Source organism: Nelumbo lutea, chromosome 2 (genome assembly GCF_056320005.1).
Source record: "Nelumbo lutea isolate HS-2025 chromosome 2, American lotus-T2T, whole genome shotgun sequence".
In the NCBI taxonomy this organism is placed as follows: domain Eukaryota; kingdom Viridiplantae; phylum Streptophyta; class Magnoliopsida; order Proteales; family Nelumbonaceae; genus Nelumbo; species Nelumbo lutea.
Genome location: NC_142685.1, coordinates 75,876,525 through 75,896,393, shown reverse-complemented (window position 1 = coordinate 75,896,393; position 19,869 = coordinate 75,876,525). Strand labels below are relative to the sequence as shown.

Here is a 19,869-nt window from a genome sequence, read left to right as displayed (position 1 = left end):
TGAAATTCCATGGTAAACTTGTTGAATCCAATGTTAAGTTAGTTGAATCCCTTATTAAACTTGTTGAAATTCATTGTTAAACTCATTGAATCCCCTGTTAAACTTGTGGAATCCCTTGTTAAACTAGTTGAAACCTCTTATAAACTTGTTGAATCCTCAATTAAAGAAGTTGAATCCCCTATTAAACTTTTTTTTTGACAAATCCCTATTAAACTTGTTGAAACCCATGTTAATTAGTATCTAGAATAGTTTATGTTTATGTTTTCTTATTATTATAAGTTTGTTGTTTCAAAATGTCTCATTTCATAGTACACCTAATAGGAGATATCATTTAAACATTTTAAAACGAGGAAATGTTTACTTCTTTAATTAATTATTTATTTATTTAATTAAATGCGGTGGTGAACAATCAATTTGAATTGTTGTGTTCAGTGGGGTAGGGGCTATATACTTGCCACATGTGTTAGAATTATGGAATGTTTATTTCTAAGTTCAGAAGCTTATAGATTGTGTTGCCTATGTAGGGTAATCACAAATGTGGAGTTTATTCTTAACATATCTTTTGCACATACCTTGAAATAGCAAATTTTTTATAAGTAATAACTTAACAATTACAGTTTGCCTTTTGTCTTTCACCCCACTTCAATGGAAAAAAATAAATGGAAATGTAAAAGAAGAAAGTCCACACTACTAAAGGGTCATCATAACAATAAATACAAAGAGTATAGCATTTTAATAACTTTTTTGTTTGTTAAGTAGACGATTTAGTTTGAGATACCATTACTAAAATTATGAAGATAAAATCATTTTGGGTAAATAACACCCAATAAGGAGTAATTCTTTTATATTTATTTGAGTATGTGTGCCTTCTTTTAGATGTTAAAATATTTCTCCATATAAAGTGCAAGGTACATAAAAAAAACTAAGAATTATTGCACAAGTTAAACTTAACTAAAGAGAATATAGGTCTTTGAAGCAAAAAAAAAAAAGTATAAAATACTAGTTGTCTCTAAGAAGTACTCAATGAAACCAAAGGTAGATAGGTTTTTATGGAATTGGGGTATATGATGTTAGGAAGTTCCAGTAAAAGCAAAATAAAGAAATTTAGGCCAAATTCCATGTTAATGAAAGTTTAAAAGGCTAGAAAGGGCCACTACCTTCTCACTTGGTGTTAAGAGGCTAGAAAGGGTCAACACCCTTTCTACTTAGTGTTAGGAGGATAGAAGGGCTACTACCCACTGTTGTCCCTTACTACTCATGAAGCATCTTGTGGATGATAACAAAAGAAAGTCCAATGCCCACTAAGACCTCCAAAATTAAGTTCTTCTATCAATAGTGAACCCTAAAAAGGATTATTATTAAATGGCTCATCAACACCATTGTCAGTGTACTCTTCAAAATTGCACATATTATAAATAGATTTAATGTGTCAAAACCAAGTATATCCCCTTTTTCAATAAGCTAGTCAACTTCTTCCTTGTATCATCAACTTAAAGAACTTCTCCTTGCTTTTAATAGATGGGACCAACTAGAATGGTTCTTTATTGTAGTTGGACCCACTCTCATCCTATTAATTCAAGGTACCTTAACTAAGTCTAATGTGTTTGGATCTTTAATCCACAAGTTCAAATTAATCAAAGACATATAATTTTGTTGTTATGAATTAGTATGTATATTTTTTGGAATAAAAAAGGTAACAATAATGTCCTTAGTCCCACTATGAAATTCAACTTTTATTTTAGATGGGACTTTGCTTCTATGACCTGATGTTCCTAGTCAAACATAGATAAAAGGAACCGTTAAATGTTTCCAATAATTTTTTTGTATTATCTTATAATGGAACTTGTTTCATGACATAATTTTGTTTTGTCCACCAAACATGATGGTACTACACGAAATTGTGGCCAAGCATAGATGAATCAATGGGGCCATTAGTGCCATGATGGATTTTGTTGCAATGGTTGTTATGGCCAGATACTATACATTATCTATAAGTCAAAAGGTACAAGACGTTAAGATCTCGGGGAAGGAAATTTTTCGTAACAACATATTTAATAGTGAGACATTTCATCTCTTGCAAGTTTGAATGAAAAAGCTATGCTTTAATTCATTGTGTCACTTGCTTATCGCATTATGGATTTTAGTCAACCATTAATTTGTTTGTTAAAAAACAAATTGCAATGTTTTTGCACACTATAGGGCATAATGAAAGAAATAATGTTATACATATTACCTTCGTGCATTCACAAGAAACGGTAAGTCAATATTTTCACAAAGCCTTACATGGTGTACTTAAATTATACCCTTTATTAGTTGTACAACCATATGAGTACCCATTGAGATTAGAAAGGGCCCTTAAAGTTATACTATATTTTAAGGAATGTTTTGATAATTTAGTAATTATTATATTTCCACAAACCCCCTATGGGCAAAATATGTGACACAATTTAGTTAAATGTAAGACTACATAGGTGAAATTGATGACACTTATATGCCATGCAAAGTGTTTGTTGAAGAATAAGGCAAGTTTCGTGGTATAAAGGGAAAAACAACTCAAAATGTAATGGTTACAATCACTTTTGATTTAAAATTCAAGTATGTACTGGCTGAATGGAATGATTCCACCATAGATGTCACAATCCTCTAAGATTCTCTATGAAGAGAATGTAAACTTCATATCCCAAAAGGTAACTTATATTGTTATTTAATCTATTTTGATACTTTAGCAACTGATTTTATCATTATAACTAATTTTTTTGTTAACAATTATCACTTTAAATAGGAAATATTATTTAGTAGATGCTAGATACAAAAAATGCTAGACTTACATAGAAAATTGCAACACCAAATACCACCTTAAAGAGATATGAGGGTGGTTGTTGGAATCCTCTAAAGAGATATTCAACCACAAACACTCATCACACTACAAAAAATTACACTTTTAGCGGCAATTCAAGAAGTGGCTATAGGACAGTTACCGCTAATAATACTAATATATAGCGGCATACGTTTAAAATTATCGCCTAAAAACATTGTCGATTGCCACTGTTTAAGAGGTAGCACCAAATTTCCTCTTCTCCTTCCCCACATAAATCCCTAAGCATTGATTTCTCTCACTTTCTTTATCTCTCACCCTCTCTGTCTTGCTCGCTCGCCCGCTTGCACACACACACACACACACACACACTCTCTCTCATTTTTTTATCGCTCTCTTTGTCTCACTCATTCGCTCACTCTTTCATTTTTCTCCCGCTCTCTGTGTCTCATCCTCTCTGTCTCGCTCTCTCTCTCTCTCTTGACTTTCTCACAACCAGAGAATAACCTCAGTTGGATTTTCTCACAACTGAACAGAAACCAGAGAGTGATCTCAATCTCGACTTTCTCACAACCAGAGAATGACCTTGGTCTGGATTTTCTCAGAACTGAACGGTAACCAAAGGGTGATCTCGATCTTCGCTTTATCAGCACCAAATAGACAACCAGATATTGACATTAACATGTGAGACTCTCTCTTTCCCTTTCTATGTTCATTGTAGATGGTTTTGAAACTTATTTAGCTGAATGTTAATGATTTCTTAACTTTTGTTTATATTGATTCTTTCTAGTTAATCTATTTGAATTTTTTTATGACAGTTAAGCCAATAGTAGGTATAAAACATACATTGGTAGTAATCACATTTAATGATGTAATAGGTTTAGTGAATTTGAATCACAACCCTAACAATGATCTTCTTTTACAGTTTTATTTTTTCCAAGTGTTAAATTTGAGGTGATTTCCAGATTTCAAAAATAATAGTTCATGTAGAATTGGAGTTCTTTATTTCTTATTATTTCATGGCACCATGTAAATGTCATCATTTTAAGGGGCAATTGCAGTTCCTTGTATTATATACCCAAAACATTTTGAGTTGGAACATACGTAAACTAGGTTTCCAGAAATGTCATCATTTTTGGGTTTGCTATGTTCCTCTGTCTTAGTATGGGGTCTTGTTCATGAAATTTGAAGCATGATTTTGAGTTTTATCCCTATGATAGAAATTAAAGAAAGAAAATATCTCCTAGAGAACAACCATTTAAGAATTTATAGGCTGCAAGGGAGCATGGACAGATGGACTTGCTTCAGCTAAAGAGTATATAAAACAAAAAAGGTTTTGCACCATACAAATTTGTATTTGTACTCTTCCCAGACTCAACCTAAATGGTACATTGAAAACAAATTAATTAGAATAAAAGGAAGAAGTACAGTAAAATATATATCCCATGTTGAGTACAGAGAACAACCATGAGAACTTAAAGTGGTAACTACGTATAGGTTCTCATTGTAAAACTGGATTACAATGTTAGAGTGGTTTGAGTGGACTTAAGTCTTTTTTAGATTATTTTGGAATTTGTTTAGATTTAATAGGATTATTATTAGGTATTTAGAGTTGCATTGAGAATTAGATTCTATATTTGAGTGTCCTAGCAGGTTTGTCTTAGTTTTAAAGTTGTGTGCTTTGTTCCCTAATTCAAAATTTCAGATCTTAATTCCCCTTCTTTAGCATCAAGTACACTTCAGTAGGAATTTTTTCCTTTTGATCTCACAAAGCAAGTGCTAAAAACTGGGCAAGCTAAAACCCAAGTTGATTTATGGGATGTTCCAGTCACCCAACTATTCTCACCAGCAATGTTGGTGAGAAAACTCATATAAGCAATAAAATTAGTTTGTTAAAGTTACTGAAAAAGAAGTTGCATGCATGCCTTCTTTACAACGTAATTGAAGATGAAAACTGTCCTAGTGTATTAGATAAGGAAGGGCAAGGTGTGTTGCATTTAGCAACTGCTCTTGGTTATGATTGGGTCATAGCACCAACAGTAGTTGCAGGTGTTATTAGTATCAATTTCCATGATGTGAATTGTTGGACTGCACTTCACTAGTCAACATTTTATGGCAAGTGAGGACCTTTAAATGCATTTTGTTGTCTTTTTATAAAACATGGTTATCTTTTTGTAGCCATTTGGTTGTTGCCTTATCTCCAAATAGCTAACTTAAGAGTTAAGATATGAAGACACTCTATGCGCATGCAGAAGCAATATTTTGAAAATTGTATTAGGTGTTGAACCAGAAAGGGACTTGATTGTATTTTCTTGATTTAATTCTATGTTTTAACCACAAAACTATAAATGAGCTTATTTTATTCTTTAGTTATTTTTGGTCATTAATAGCCTAATTGATAGATTGTTTAGCTCAGATTAACATTAGTGTTATGAAGAAGATTTAACAACATTAACTTTTGATCAAATTGAATTTCCTTCTTTTGTAGGACCTTTTTCAACATTAATTTTGATATGCATGCAACTTTCCCAAGGATCCCACTTTGCCATATTTGTGAACTATTGTTTTTTTTGTTAAAGGAAAAAAAAAAACATAACAAAAGAAATATACCTAATTAAATTGTTTTGTGTATCGATCAGAAAAATTAAATTGTTTTGTGCTTAATGGGACAAAACTGGTTAGTAAAATCTTCAAATGCATCATATGACATCCATGGGTCTATTGGTGAAAGATTATTGTTTGGATGTATTGGATCAATTGTCTAAAATTAAACATTACATGGGTCTGAACCATGGGTCTGGACCATAGTTTTGAACCATGGATCTGGCCCATAGTTTTGAACCATGGGTTTGGACCATGGGTCTAAATCATGTTCCGGACCATGGTTCTCCCCCTCCCTCTCTCACATTTAGGTGTTAGGCTCCCTGAAAACAAGATCCAAATCTTCGATGGATATGGCATTGAGGGTGAATGGTAAAACAAGATTCATGTATAATTTATCAAAGAAAAAAAAAACAAGATTCATGTAGCTGGCTCCATGCAATCCAGAAAATGCTTAATCGAGTTGAATTGAGATACAAATCCAAATTTTATTGCTCAAGAAGAAGTTTTAACATTTCTTGAGTTTTCAAAACTTAGAAAACTTGATATCAAGCATTTCCTACATACTTGTGCAAGAATTCAACTTTCAAATCTTATTGCATTACTATCATTCAAATATACTATTGTAAGTAGGGTTTCAATATAGACACTTGCATATACCTGCATGAGGATCAAAACATCCATTGGATAATTGTCCTCATAGAGTGTACGTGGGATGAAACCATAGTTATGGGAATATAAAATTGATGAATAAAGTATACGATCGACCTGCAAATGAAACCCTTTATGAATATGAAGGGGATGTCAACTAATAAATATGATAGATTATGGGTTCCTTGGTTACCTTGATCATGCTAGTTTTTTTGTCTAGTTCATATTTCACCTTACTCCCTTTTCCTATTTTAACCACCTAGAAGAGTTGGAAGTTTCTTTAGTAAAATCCAATAAGCAAAATGAACCTCATCCACCATAAAACTCAAAATTTTGACCCCTCGGTGAAAACTTAATAGAAAATTAAAACCTTTTATATCAATACATATAAGAAGATTGCATTGTTTAACATTTTTTACAAGGGAAGATAGCCTTTATTATAGGAATTGCAATACATGGATATTAATCACATGTCATCATGAAACCCAAGTTTCAAATACCAATCAATCAAGTATGGTATCCTTACACAGTTAAAAATTTTTGGTGCTCCAGGTCCTGAATCCAAAGATACAATACAATAAGTTGTGATCTCATTATATTGGCACAGATAATTGAAATATTAAGCACTAAGAATTCCATGTTTGATTTTGAATACCATGCTTAAAATAGAATTTAACAAATAAAGATTGATTGAACAATTATCAAATGATGTCATGTAGCATTTAAATCATGTACCTATCTCAAGATCATGCCAGGGGTGTGTAGTAACTGCCCTCCTAGACATGGATGAGAGTATCCTTTCGTTGAGAGGAGGATGCAGCTGTTGGGTTGATCTAGTTGCCTTGTTTGGAGTCTCAATAGGTGGAGTCATAACTGCAACCTGAAATACATATGGTCAATTGTTTTAAATGTTTGTTTAAGTTCTTTTTCAAGAACATTTTCTAAAGGAGAGAAAAAAATATTTGTGGAAATTGGTTTGCAAGCTATTTCATCAAATGGATGCATAAATGATGACAAGATTACCAATAAGGTTCTCATAAAATAGTAATCAAATGCAAGAATATTATCATTGAAATCATAAATGAACAAGAAACATGAAAGAGAAGTCTCCAGCGATTGTTAACCCATTGTATTTGTTAGGTAAGTACAGATAGTTTTGAATGATGTGTATAAGAAATAGACCAAGCCTCTTGAAGAAGTATATGAATGTCCTCCATGACTTCCATATACTGATGTAAAAGTTATATATAAGAAGATAATAAACAAGTTTACTGCACTTGAATGAAGTATGAAACACTTATGAGTTATGACAAGGAGGCAACTCATTTTAATTTCTTTTATTTTGTTGAAAAACATAAATAATTCCTTTGATTGGAGGGGTTGCCAGAGGAATAGCTTAGAGGAATTTTCCTCCTACACTACATGGGGAGTAATAGCTTAAAGCTCATCTAATTACATAACTAAGTCGAATTCCTTTATTCAATATCATGTAGTAAGCATTCTTTTCATCTTTTCTATGTTCAGAATGATAGATGGTCTGGAACAATATAATTTTTACCCATTTGTTTCAAAAGATCTAATCACTTCTCGAATGACTTAGTAAACAACCTATTGTCAGGTTAAGCTAAAAATTTTCCCATAGGGGCATTTCTATCTGTTTAAAGTCCTTGCATTTAATTTTATTTTTTTCCCAGTTTCTCTTATCCGTGATCAATCCTTTGATTGTTAGAAGCTGGTATCTCATGGTAACAGATTTACTCCTATTCATATTATTCATTTCATTTGGAATCTAATCTAGGCAAAAGTGAGTATATAATCTATTAGTATGATAATATGGTTCCTTTTGGGTGGACAATAGGTCTTCCAACAATACAACAATATCTTACTAAATTATGAGTTTCTTAGCTCAAAAGAGAATGTTCAAATTCCTTAATTAAGTAGAGCATGAGTTGGCAAGCACCAGTAGTAGAAGAGATGATCCGAGCTCTGCATCCGACCAAAAGGGCAACATCATCCCAATCATTAGCTGACAAATGAGCTAATTTGTTTCAGGATAGAAAGTTGGCATCCAAAATGGATGGAGATTTATTCTATGAATGCAAGGTTGTTTAGCCTCTATGATTACTAATAGTTCAGTTAGTACGTATATTTTGCAAACAAAGATCCATTTACAAATTTTTATTAACCTAATAGCATTTGAACATTGAACTATCTTATAGACATGATATGAGAGGCTTGTTTCTTCATGAAGATAAAAATAGACCAAGCTTAACCCATAGGTGACTGAAACATGGGTTGTCATCTTTTGATTTGAGGTTTTACTTGTACTAAAGCCAAATTTCTAATTGGATTTGGATCAGGAAGCCTGTCAACTTGACTTGAGCTAAGTCCAAAGTGAGTTCCAACCAATCCATGGGGCATGCTGCCAGCTAGAGTCAGGATCTTGAGGAGACATAAGAAGGCCTAGCAGTCTATTGGGTGCTAATTAATGACTACCCATATAAAAAATTTAGGCTAATAGAACAAATTTTCATCAATTTTTGAGCTACATTAGACTTTGGATTTACGATTGATTTTAACAATGATAAGAGAGCATATAGAATATACTCCAACAACATCCAAATAAGACCTTATTGGTTGTCCTTAGTACTAGAAAAAACCCCAAACTAAATCTTATATGATATCTCCATCTAGCAAAGGAAAACCACTATTTTTTGTCAATTTGCTAAAAGGACATTCCAAGAACAAATTGCATAATTTGATATCAACATCATCAACCCATCAAACCACCCTACAAGAGAACATGCATGTACAAGGCATGAAGAAATTACATGTCATCATTACTCTAGAACCACAATACTTACTCAAGTCTATTGTTTAGATAATCTAGCTCTAAGCTGGAAAATTAAGGGTTGTTTGGACAAGTCCAAATTGCTGCATTCTTATATCCTTCAATCCTCTAGACCATCAACTAGATTAGTCAGATTAGCCTTGTCTAAGATGGTTTGTGAAGATGAAGCCTTGAGTGGAGCAAGGTTACTTTTAGTTGTCATCCAAGGGGCTAAGGATGTCGAGGGAAAGCATCACAACAACACTATTGATCCATAGTGTCTTCTACCGGTTGCAAAATTTGTGAATTCCATAACAAGGCACTTCTTTAATCGACTGATTTTCAAAAACACATTGAACATGCCTTAAATATCAATTGCATTTATATGGAAGGAGAGTATAGTGGCTACCCTCCTTTTGCATGTGTTGATGTAGAATATGAGAACAAACACATTTTTTATACAAAAGTATTTCCCTAATCGTAAACGGGGATGGGGCAAGGGTAGGGAAAATATTTTTGCCTCGAATTGGAGACAAGGTGGGGACAGAGTTTGCATATAATTCCCCAAACCCAATAGTAAATTAGTAAACTATCTATAGATTTAATATTGATTTTTTAAAATATTTCTTAGTTTTCCTAAATTCTTAAAATCCTAGGTTCTCATATGTGCATTTATAAATATGCCAAATTGTCACAATCCAATTCTTAAAATACCCTCAAATTGTCATAATCTTATTTGTAAAATATTTATAAATTAGATTAGGTGATTGCCTTGGGGTAGGGAAAATTTGGGGATTCCCTGTCCTTGAGGGGGAGTGTTCCCCACTCTGAACCCATCCTGCCACTAGGACGGGGAGGGGGTGCTCTGCCCTAAACCCACCTCGTTGCCATTCTTAGTCTTTGCTTTAGTTGAATGAGAATTCTTAACAAAACAAGAAATCAAAGGCCTATGTTGGAGCATGTTAAAAATAGTCAAATACATGTTTAAAGTACTACAACCTTGAACCTATTTCAGAAAAACACATCCCATAACCAACTTATAAAGAATTAGGAGAGATGCCAATTTCAATGCCACCTCTAATTCATGATGCTTACCACCTTTGGATGAAACTTAGTATGGGTCCTGTGGCAAACTTAGTGTGGCTCATCCAAAACTATGGTTGGGTTTTGTTCTTTACTCATGTGGAAAACCTAGAAAAATTTGTATGACTTTTCAAGAGGATTAGAATAATAGTTGAAGAAGATTATATTAAGGAGGTGTTCTTCAATATGAGTTTTTTTTTTTTTGTTATTATTTCAAGAAAATCAAGCCCATAAAATGATTGAAAAACATTTTTCTTAGACAAAACACATTAAATATATTATTGGTTAGAAAGCATATCCAGATAGGAAAGCTTCCTAGATGACCCCTCATATTAGAAATCATGTCCATAAAACTTGCATCAAATGAAAAATTCATGTTTAAAATTTGACTTTTGAGTTGTTTTGCATATGATCAGTACTCAGACACAGTATTTTGTAAATATGTTCATTGGATAGCTTTTAGGGGCCATTGCTTAGTTCAATGGTAAAATCTCCAGTTGATGTAGTGGTACAAGGTACTACTTATTCCTAAAATCTCAATAGAAAAAAAAAATTAGAGAACAAAAGTAGATAATTCATTACAGCTTGTTGAGAATCATAGCCAATAAGTAATATATCTTATACAAAACTTAATATATTCAAGAAGAAATTTCAAGGACAAAATCATGCAAACATAGACATGTAAAAGAGTAGTAGAAATATCTCAAATCTAATGCTAATAATAATAAGTTACAGCATAAGAAAGCACACCACTGATTCCAACACTTGCCTTGACTCTACTCCATGATTCTAAATAAAACAAAACATAGTAAAATGAAGACTCAGAAATTAATGCAACACATGTCCAAACACAAAAGATTAATATGTTCTAATTACTATACTCAGGCAGGATGGATAACCAATAAGCTAACCAAGCAACAATACAATGGATCAACATTTCAAGACATTTAAATTGATTAGATGGAAAACCTGAATCTCTTCTAATTCTTAAACCATTTGCGAAGGATTTAACCAAAAACTTCCCATCAGCCCTCCATTTCAAGGTCCATTGATCACTTGATTGAGGATCAATACATGCACTATTACATCTCTCCTAATTCTTTAAAAGTTGGTTATGGGATGTGTTTTTTTGAAATAGGTTCAAGGTTGTAGTACTTTTAACATGTATTTGACTACTTTTAACATGCTCCAACATAGGTTCTAGGTCCATTGAGCACTTGATTGAAAATATGAAACAAATACAACCATGTAGATTATGATGGTAAATGTCGATTCAAAATTCTTAAACAAAAGAAAAAAGTACTTCTCAACTTAATAAACTCTTAACGCCTATTTGTTTGCTCTTTCAATACAACCATGTAGATCATGATGGTAAATGTCAATTCAACATTTTTAAACAGAAGAAAGAAAAAATACTTTTCAACTTAATAAACTCTTTGTGAGCTCCGAAAAGCTCATGGTTGGCTCAAAGGAATGGAGTCACCACCCATTTTTTAGAGGAAATGGGCCATCATTCTAGATTCAAAAATTTGATTTAATGGCTTTGATAGTGACTCCATTCTCTACAAAAAAAGATACACAACTAAGAGATTCTAAATCCGGAGGGATTGGGAGAGGGAAGGCGTTAGGCACCCCTCTCTCTAAGGTGTTGTATCAGCCCAATACAGGAATTTTCTAGGCTCTATTTCATGTGAAATACAACAGAAATGGTTATTGAAATTTCTGAAATTTAGAGAAACATGCTCTTAACTTCTCCTAAGACTGATTTTGAGGTGATGTTATCAATTCTTAAGTACTGACTTCCTTAAGACCCCTGCCTCTCCACCTCTATTCTCAGTTTTGAAGAAGTCAAGAACAATGATTCTCCAATGTTTCAGAACTTCAAGCAACACAAAAAGCACAAACTCGAGCTATGGATAAGGTGAGAGGCTTAACTCTCGTATGTAACCTTGATAACAATATTCTAGCAATCAAACTGATCAAAAGAGTAGTTGAACGGGCTTAATAGATGTTTGATATGGATGAATGATTAGAGATTTCGAGAAAATTTCAGATCTAAAACATAGATGGTGGTTTTAGTAAAAGATCAAGACTGTAATCAGTCTTGAATCCTAATAGGTTTTAGGTTTACAAAACAGAAGAAAATGAGAGAAAAGGAGAGAGAATAGAAGAGAAACAGGAGAACACAAGTGGTTAAAAGGAATGACAGATTCTTATTGATCTGCCGCCACCACTTTCTTATTATTTATAGGTTCTGTTTAGTACATAATGGAAATGACACATCTGCCCTTAGTACTTACATAATAAATAAAGTAAATAAAAGCTGAAATAAATAACAACTGAATTAACAAATTGACACTACTATAACTGGAACAAATAATTACACATGTTGTCCTACGAACATAGTGGGGCCCACATCAGTATTCTCTACACCCCCTCAAGTTGGGAGTAGATATCTATCATTCCCAACTTGGATAGGTCTGTCTCTAACTTCTTCCTTGGTACAGCCTTGGTGAGGATATCCGCGAGCTGCATATTAGATGTGATGTACGGAAGACACATTCTTGTGATGTGACCCTTTCTCGCACAAAATGTCGATCAACTTCGATATGTTTAGTTCTGTCATGCTACACTGGGTTGTGGGCTATATTAATAGCTGCCTGATTATCACAATACAACATTAAGGGCTTTTCATAGTCAATACCCAACTCTTCAAATAGTGCCTCAGCCACAAGATTTCAGCCACTCCATTAGCCATTGACTTGTATTCCGCTTCAGCACTAGAGCAGGAAACAACACTCTGCTTCTTACTCCAACAAGAGACAAGGTTACCACTCACAAGGGCACAATATCCGGAGGTAGACCTTCTGTCATCAACACTCCCAGCCCAATCGGCATCTGTATAAACTTCCACCCTCATGTGATTATATCTGGCCGAGTGAGGTAAAGATATAGGAGCTTCCCAACCAACCATTGGAACATAACTTTGTCTTCAAGAAGCTCCCCGCCCTCTGCACTAATCTTGTGATTTTGTTCGATGGGTGTATCAGCCGGCTTAACACCCAACTTTCCAGTTCCCGCCAACAGATCTAGAACATATTTTCTCTGAGAGATAAAAATCCCCTGCTTGGATCTAGCAACCTCAATACCTGAAAAGTACCATAGTGCACCAAGATCTTTCACCTCAAACTCTTGATGAAGGAGCTGTTTGAGGGACTCAATCTCATGACTGCCATTTCCTGTCACTACAAAATCATCAACATATATTGCAAGTAGTGTCAGAGAGGACTCTACCTTTTTGATGAATAGTGTATGATATGACTGGGCCTGTACATAACCAAACTTTCTAAGGGCTAATCTGAACCTATCAAACCAGGCTCTAGGTGATTGTTTCAAACCATACAATGCCTTGTTCAGTCGGCAAACCTTCTTACCTATCTTTGTATCATAGAATCCAGGAGGCAACTGCATGTAAACCTCTTCCTGTAAGTCTCCATTCAGAAAATGCATTTTTAACATCCATCTGAAACAGGGGCCAAGAATGATTTGCTGCAAGGGATAACAGAACTTGAATGGTGGTCATCTTGGCTACTGGGGCAAAGGTCTCCAAGTAGTCTATACCATAACTCTGAGTGAACCCCTTTGCAACCAGCTAGGCTTTGTGCCTTTCAATAGAGCCATCAGCATTATGCTTCACAGTGAACACCCATCTGCATCCCACTGGTTTTCTTTCCTTTTGGTGGGTCAACCAGTGCCCAAGTATTATTCTTCAACAGGGCATCCATTTTGACTTGCATTGCATCTTTCCATTCTGGAACTGATAAGGCTTCTTGCACTGTTCTCGGAATAGGGACATCGACAATGGAAGTGAGATAGGACCGGTAAGATGGAGATAAACGATCATAGGATAAAAACTGTGAGATGTTGTGAGCTGTAGAGGTGGTGCAATGTCGTTTTCCTTTGCGAATGGCAATAGGGAGATCAAGGTCATCCACAAGAGGGGAAGTGGCAACAGTAAGAGGTATCTCAGTAGGCTCTGGATCTGGAGCCGCGGAAGGAACTGGAGTTGACCGGGACTGCCGATGACTAGGATCAACCTGCCTGCATCGCCTATGATAGACTCTCAACTCCGGCTCCCTCTGACCGCCCTCACCACTACAACCTTCATTATCCAGTGGAATAGGTAAAGGAACAGTCCCACTCAAAACAGCCCCACTTCCGCTCTCACTGCTCTCCCCCTAAGGAAAGAAACTCAAAACAGCCCCACTCTCACTACTCTCCCCCTAAGGAGAAACCCTAGGATAATAGGGTGTCTCCTCAAAGAAGGTGGCATCCATGGAGACAAACCATTTTCCTAAAACCATATCATAGCAACAATAACCCTTTTGAGTTTGTGCATAACCAAGAAAAATGCATTTGGAGGCCTTAGGTTCAAACTTGAAATGATGAGGCTCGAGAAGCTGAACGAAATAGGTACAACCAAAGGTTTTAAGGGGAACAATGAACAACTCCTCGTCTAGGTATAGAAGGGAAAAGGGGGTTCTCATATCAAGAACCTGGGAAGGAATTCGATTAATGAGATAAACTGCCGTGAGGATAGCATCACCTCAGAAGCGAATAGGTACATTAGAGGTAAACATAATGCTTCTAACCACCTCCAAGATATGCATATTCTTCCTTTCGGCAACATCGTTCTGCTGTGGTGTATAAGGGCAAGTGCTCTGGTGAATAACTCCATGGCTAAGAAGGTAGGAGGTTAATGGTTGAGCAAAGTATTCCTTTGCATTATCAGATTTAAGGACTTTGATTTTGGTCCCAAACTGAGTGAGAACCATCTGATGAAAGTTTTGGGTCAGAGCAAGAACCTCATCCCGAGAACGCATAAAATAGACCCAAGAAAAATGGGTATGGTCATCAACAAATAGTAGAAAATATATGTACCCACCCATAGAAGAGATATGATATGGCCCCCAAACATCAGTATGCACAATATCAAAAGAGGAATTACTATTTTTATTACTTAAAGAATAAGAGGTTCTACAATGTTTGGCAAACTCACAACTCTCACACCTCAACTTTGATAACTCAACAGACTCAAATAAAGCAGGAAACTGACTCTTCAAAGACTTAAAAGACAAATGACCTAATCAGTTTTGCCAAAGCATAACCGAATTCACAGACTGGGAAACAAAAGGCTTCTTATCCATTGACTCCTTCCAACGAGAACTCTCTCCAAGCAGATAGATCCCATTCATCTCACAGCCAGTCCCAATCACCTTCCTCGTCTCCAAATCCTGAAAAAACACATCGGTCAGGGATGTGCCTGATGAAGATGTTGAATCAGTGTTCATGGCCACATGAGCATTACCCTTCTTATTTCTTAGTTTTGCTAGGACCAAGTGAGGATGTAGCTTCCAACAAGTATCTTTTGTGTGCTTGGGTTTCTTGCAATGTTCACATACCAGATCCCGTTTATCTTCATTCTTTTGATCCCTTTCTGAGTCACCCTCTGGCTTAGGTTTAATAGCTGTCAAGGTTGGGAAAGAGGGCTAAGGCTGCATCATGACTTTCCTCCTGGTCTCTTCACTATGTATTAGGGAGTATGCTTGAGAAAGGGTCACATTATCTCTTGTCAATATCTGTTGTCGCACAATGTCATATTCTGGATTCAAACCAACCAGAAACTCAAATACCCTATTCGTCTCAACTTGCTTTATGTGAGTTTGTGCATCTTTGGGACTCTCCCACTCAAGGATCTCTAGATGGTCAATCTCATGCCACAAGAATTTCAAGGTAGAGAAGTAGACAAAGACTAGCTTCTCTCCTTGTTTAAGGTTGTTCACCTCACATTTCAGTTCATAGGCTCTGGCAACATTAAGGGGTCGAGAATAGGTTTCTTTCACAAAATCCCATATCTCTTTGGCTGTCTTTGTCCACAAGTAATTTCGGTTGATATGTGGCTGCATAGAATTACACAGCCACGCCATAACCAAATAGTTCTCTTGAACCAACTTGGTGTATGTTGGATCTTCCTTGGAAGGTTCTTTCACATCTCCCAAGAGGTAACCTAGTTTTCCCCTTCCTGCAATAACCATCATGGCTGATTGAGCCCACTCCAAATAATTTGACCCATCAAATCTCATAGTTGTAATCTGAAACCCGGTTTCAGATACACTACCATAACTGTGGTTTCCAAAACTACTTTCTCCCTAACCCTTAAACTCCATCTTTGATCAAGATTCAGTGGCTACAAATTGTTAGAGTCATTATACCAAAAAACAGAGTCAAACAAGCAGGTCTGAAAACTGATCCGAAACCAACACAAATATGATCTAATCTAAAATCTGATCTGATCCCAAATCTGATCTGAAACCAACCCAAATCTAATCAAAAATCAATCGCCTATCACAATATAGGCAAGGAATCAACTCAAATCTGATCTGAAATCAATCAGCATGCACAGTACCAGGCAGCCTGTCAATCTGATATGTTATTTTCTAAAATCACTACTATGGGGCCCACTACTGCGAGAGCAAAATTAGGGTTTCAACTGTGGGTCTGAAATAAGTGCTCAGCTGCACTCTCCAAGCAGTCCGCACAAGTGGGACTTGTCATAGGGCAATATGAAACCCTAAAAACTAATCACCTTTGAGAGGGAAGGGGTTCGGCCCAACAGTCAAACCCTAGAAACAGACTTAAACACAGTTTGCCAAGTCAAACCCTAGAAACAAACTTGAACACAGTTCGACCCCTACTTCTAGATAGGTCCAACCTATCTCGACTAATTGCAGTCTCTGAAACTCAATAAAAAAACTTATTTATGTACCTCGGTTTATTGTCTTCTAGGGCTACCTTCGCTGCTTCTTCCTGACTACCAACTTTCTGCAAGCTGCGGCAAGTCTTCAACTGTTGCGAACCTCTCCTAGTAATCTCCAAGATTCATCCACCGAATACTTTTTCAAAGCTTCCAGCCCTAGCTAGTCCTCATGTGGTCGACTAGACTAGACACACATGAGATGCCCTAGATAGACTCTGATACCAAGTAGAAGATCAAGACTGTAATCAGTCTTGAATCCTAATAGGTTTTAGGTTTACAAAACAGAAGAAAATGAGAGAAAAGGAGAGAGAATAGAAGAGAAACAGGAGAACACAAGTGGTTGAAAGGAAGGACAGATTCTTACTGATTTGCCGCCTCAACTTTCTTATTATTTATAGGTTATGTTTAGTACATAATAGAAAGGACACATCTGCCCTTAGTACTTACATAATAAATAAAATAAATAAAAGCTGAAATAAATAACAACTGAATTAACAAATTGACTCAAACTGACACTATTATAACTGGAACAAATAACTACACATGTTGTCCTATGAACACAGTGGGGATCACTACAATGGGGCCAACATCAGTGTTCTCTACAATTTTGAAGTTTACAATTCAGATATCTGGGGTTTCTCGTGAATAGAAGTTTTATGAAGGTTGTGAGTGCTTCTAAAATCTCTCCTCTTCAGATCCCCACCCAAAGTTCTTTTGAAATTCCCCCTTAGTTTTTTTTCTCTAGTTCAAGTTAGGTTTGTATTTATAGAGAAGAAGAGGGGAAGAGTTTTGAAATTCACCCAATCATAAAGCTTGGACTTAAAGACAACATTTTCATAAAATGGGTAAAGATTTTTTAAAGGAAATGGTGTCCAGTCAAGCTTTCTTTTTTGGTGAAAGGTTTTCTTCATTTTGGGGGTGGTTTTCACGAGTTTTGTGCATCCAATGGGAGCTTGGGGCATGTTGAATGTTGCAGTCCCGTATTTGAGCCTGACAATGGCAAGAAAATGTAAATTCAATGAACTTTTAAAAGTGGTTTTTATCTTTTCTTAGTTTTAAATGGGGGTATCTTTAGGTTTTGGGGATTTTTGGGTCTATTAGGCTCAACTTCACAGGTCCAATTGTTTGAATAGGTCAAGAATGGATTTAACACTAGCCATCACACTTTTGAGGTTTCATATTAGGACAGATGAGGTGGCAATTCAATCTTGTGCGTCGAAATGACACTTTCATAGTATATTGGTCAAACGGGCAGATCAAGTCATGAAATTTTATGTGCTAGGGTTTTTGGATCAACGTGATTTGTTGAAATCGAATCTTTGCTTGGTGAAGGGTCAAATGTGGGAATTTTGGGATGAAAATTGGTGGATAGGCATTTTTGAACATCCTAAATCTGATGAAGGTGATGAATCTTTGATCAGAGGTGTGGATTGATAGATTTGGTTTGGGTCAATGGTTTATCAATTAACATGACAGTCTAAAATGGAATCTTACTTTTTTAACAATCAAATGGATGAATTTGGTTATGAAATTTGATGTGCTAGGGCTTTTTGGGTTTCCAAACACAATGATTATGTGTGATTGGTCAAATGAAGTTGGAAAGATGGATGATAAGTTCTAATTAATAAGATTTACTGAAATAGGATATAGGTTTGATAGTGGGTCAAATAGGAAAATTTTGAGCTAAAATTTGGTGGATATGCACAGGTTATGGTGAGAAGTCAAGTGGATGGTTTTAATCTGAGAAAGAAAAGGTTATTCTAGGTTTTCTAAATTTAGTTGTGCATGATCGTTAGAATGGAATTTGGACACTTTTGAGGTTGATCATTGTATACTTATAGTGGGATTCATTAGTTGATTGTATCCTAATGATCTTGAGGCAATGTATGTATTGGATCAGAGCCATTAGAAAGGAAGTTGGCTTGATGAATGGTAGATGTGTGACTAATTTATAGTTTCTTAAATTTGTAGGCCATATTTGATTAGACGTCGGTGTTGGTTTTGAGGTTTTCATTTGTCCTATGGATTGTCAAAAGAGGGAGTTTTTTGGCTTTGTAAAGTCTTAATTTGATCTAGTTGTGATTCCAAGTTTTGGGGTCTAAAAGGAGGGTACGAAAAAGTATGGTAAAGGGATCGAGCAAAAATTGGGTGTTTACACTCTTAAAACCTATTTGTTTGTTCTTTCAAAATAGATATTTCATGTCTAGAATACCTACCAAGACTAAAAAAATACCTAACTCCTCTTGCTAAAATTTTAACTAACCTAACCTACTAGTGACCTCAACAATGAGGATCTTTGTAGGATTGTCCTATAGATCTATGTACTCCTGGAATGGGGATTTTGTGAAGCGAGTCTCTTCCTCTAGAAATCAGGTGTTAGGAACTCATAGGACTTTAGGAGACATTCAAATGTTGCCTTAATGAAATTGCCTAGTGTTTTCATGGATTCGTGAAATGATGCAAAGACATCTTCAATTCCAGCAAACTGTAGAACTTTCTTTGGAACCCTAGCAGCAATGATTCTAGCACCACGAGGAGTTGGCACCATCTGCATTGTAATAGAACAACACTTACCAGTAACGTTGCACATCATAGTGTGAGGCTTCCCAATCTTGTTCCCCCAGTAACTCTTCCTGACTGGAATCACCGACAACTCTGCAAGGATAATGGCACCATGAATGGCAATGGCAACTTCTCTACTACATTTCATGCCGAGCTCGACATGGTCATTACCATCACCGACAACCATGAAGGCCTTTGAATTGAGTTCTTTGACTAGCATGGGTCTATTTTTGGACCGACATGATTAAATTGCTGCAAATTTAGTGAAAAGCGGTCCTCTTGTAGTGGGTATCAATGCAATTTTCTTGCAATTATACATGGAGTACTTCTAGTGGGATATGGTTTTGAAGGTTATTGTCCCCTCTGCATGAAAGACAAGCCGTACTAGATCATAAAGAATTCCTAAGGGGAGAGAATGGCTACTACAAGATATGTAGGGGCTGCAATGTTGTAGAATGCGAGTATTACCATTCCCTTGCAAAACTCAATACCCAAAACTTACACTTCTGT

The 19,869-nt window shown here is 35.7% G+C and overlaps 1 pseudogene; it reads right to left on the bottom strand.

The window, feature by feature from the left end:
• Positions 1–19,106: 19,106 nt before the first annotated feature.
• On the bottom strand, positions 19,107–19,601 carry LOC148871564 (small ribosomal subunit protein uS5y/uS5u/uS5v pseudogene; annotated as a pseudogene).
• Between the last annotated feature and the right edge of the window lie 268 nt (positions 19,602–19,869).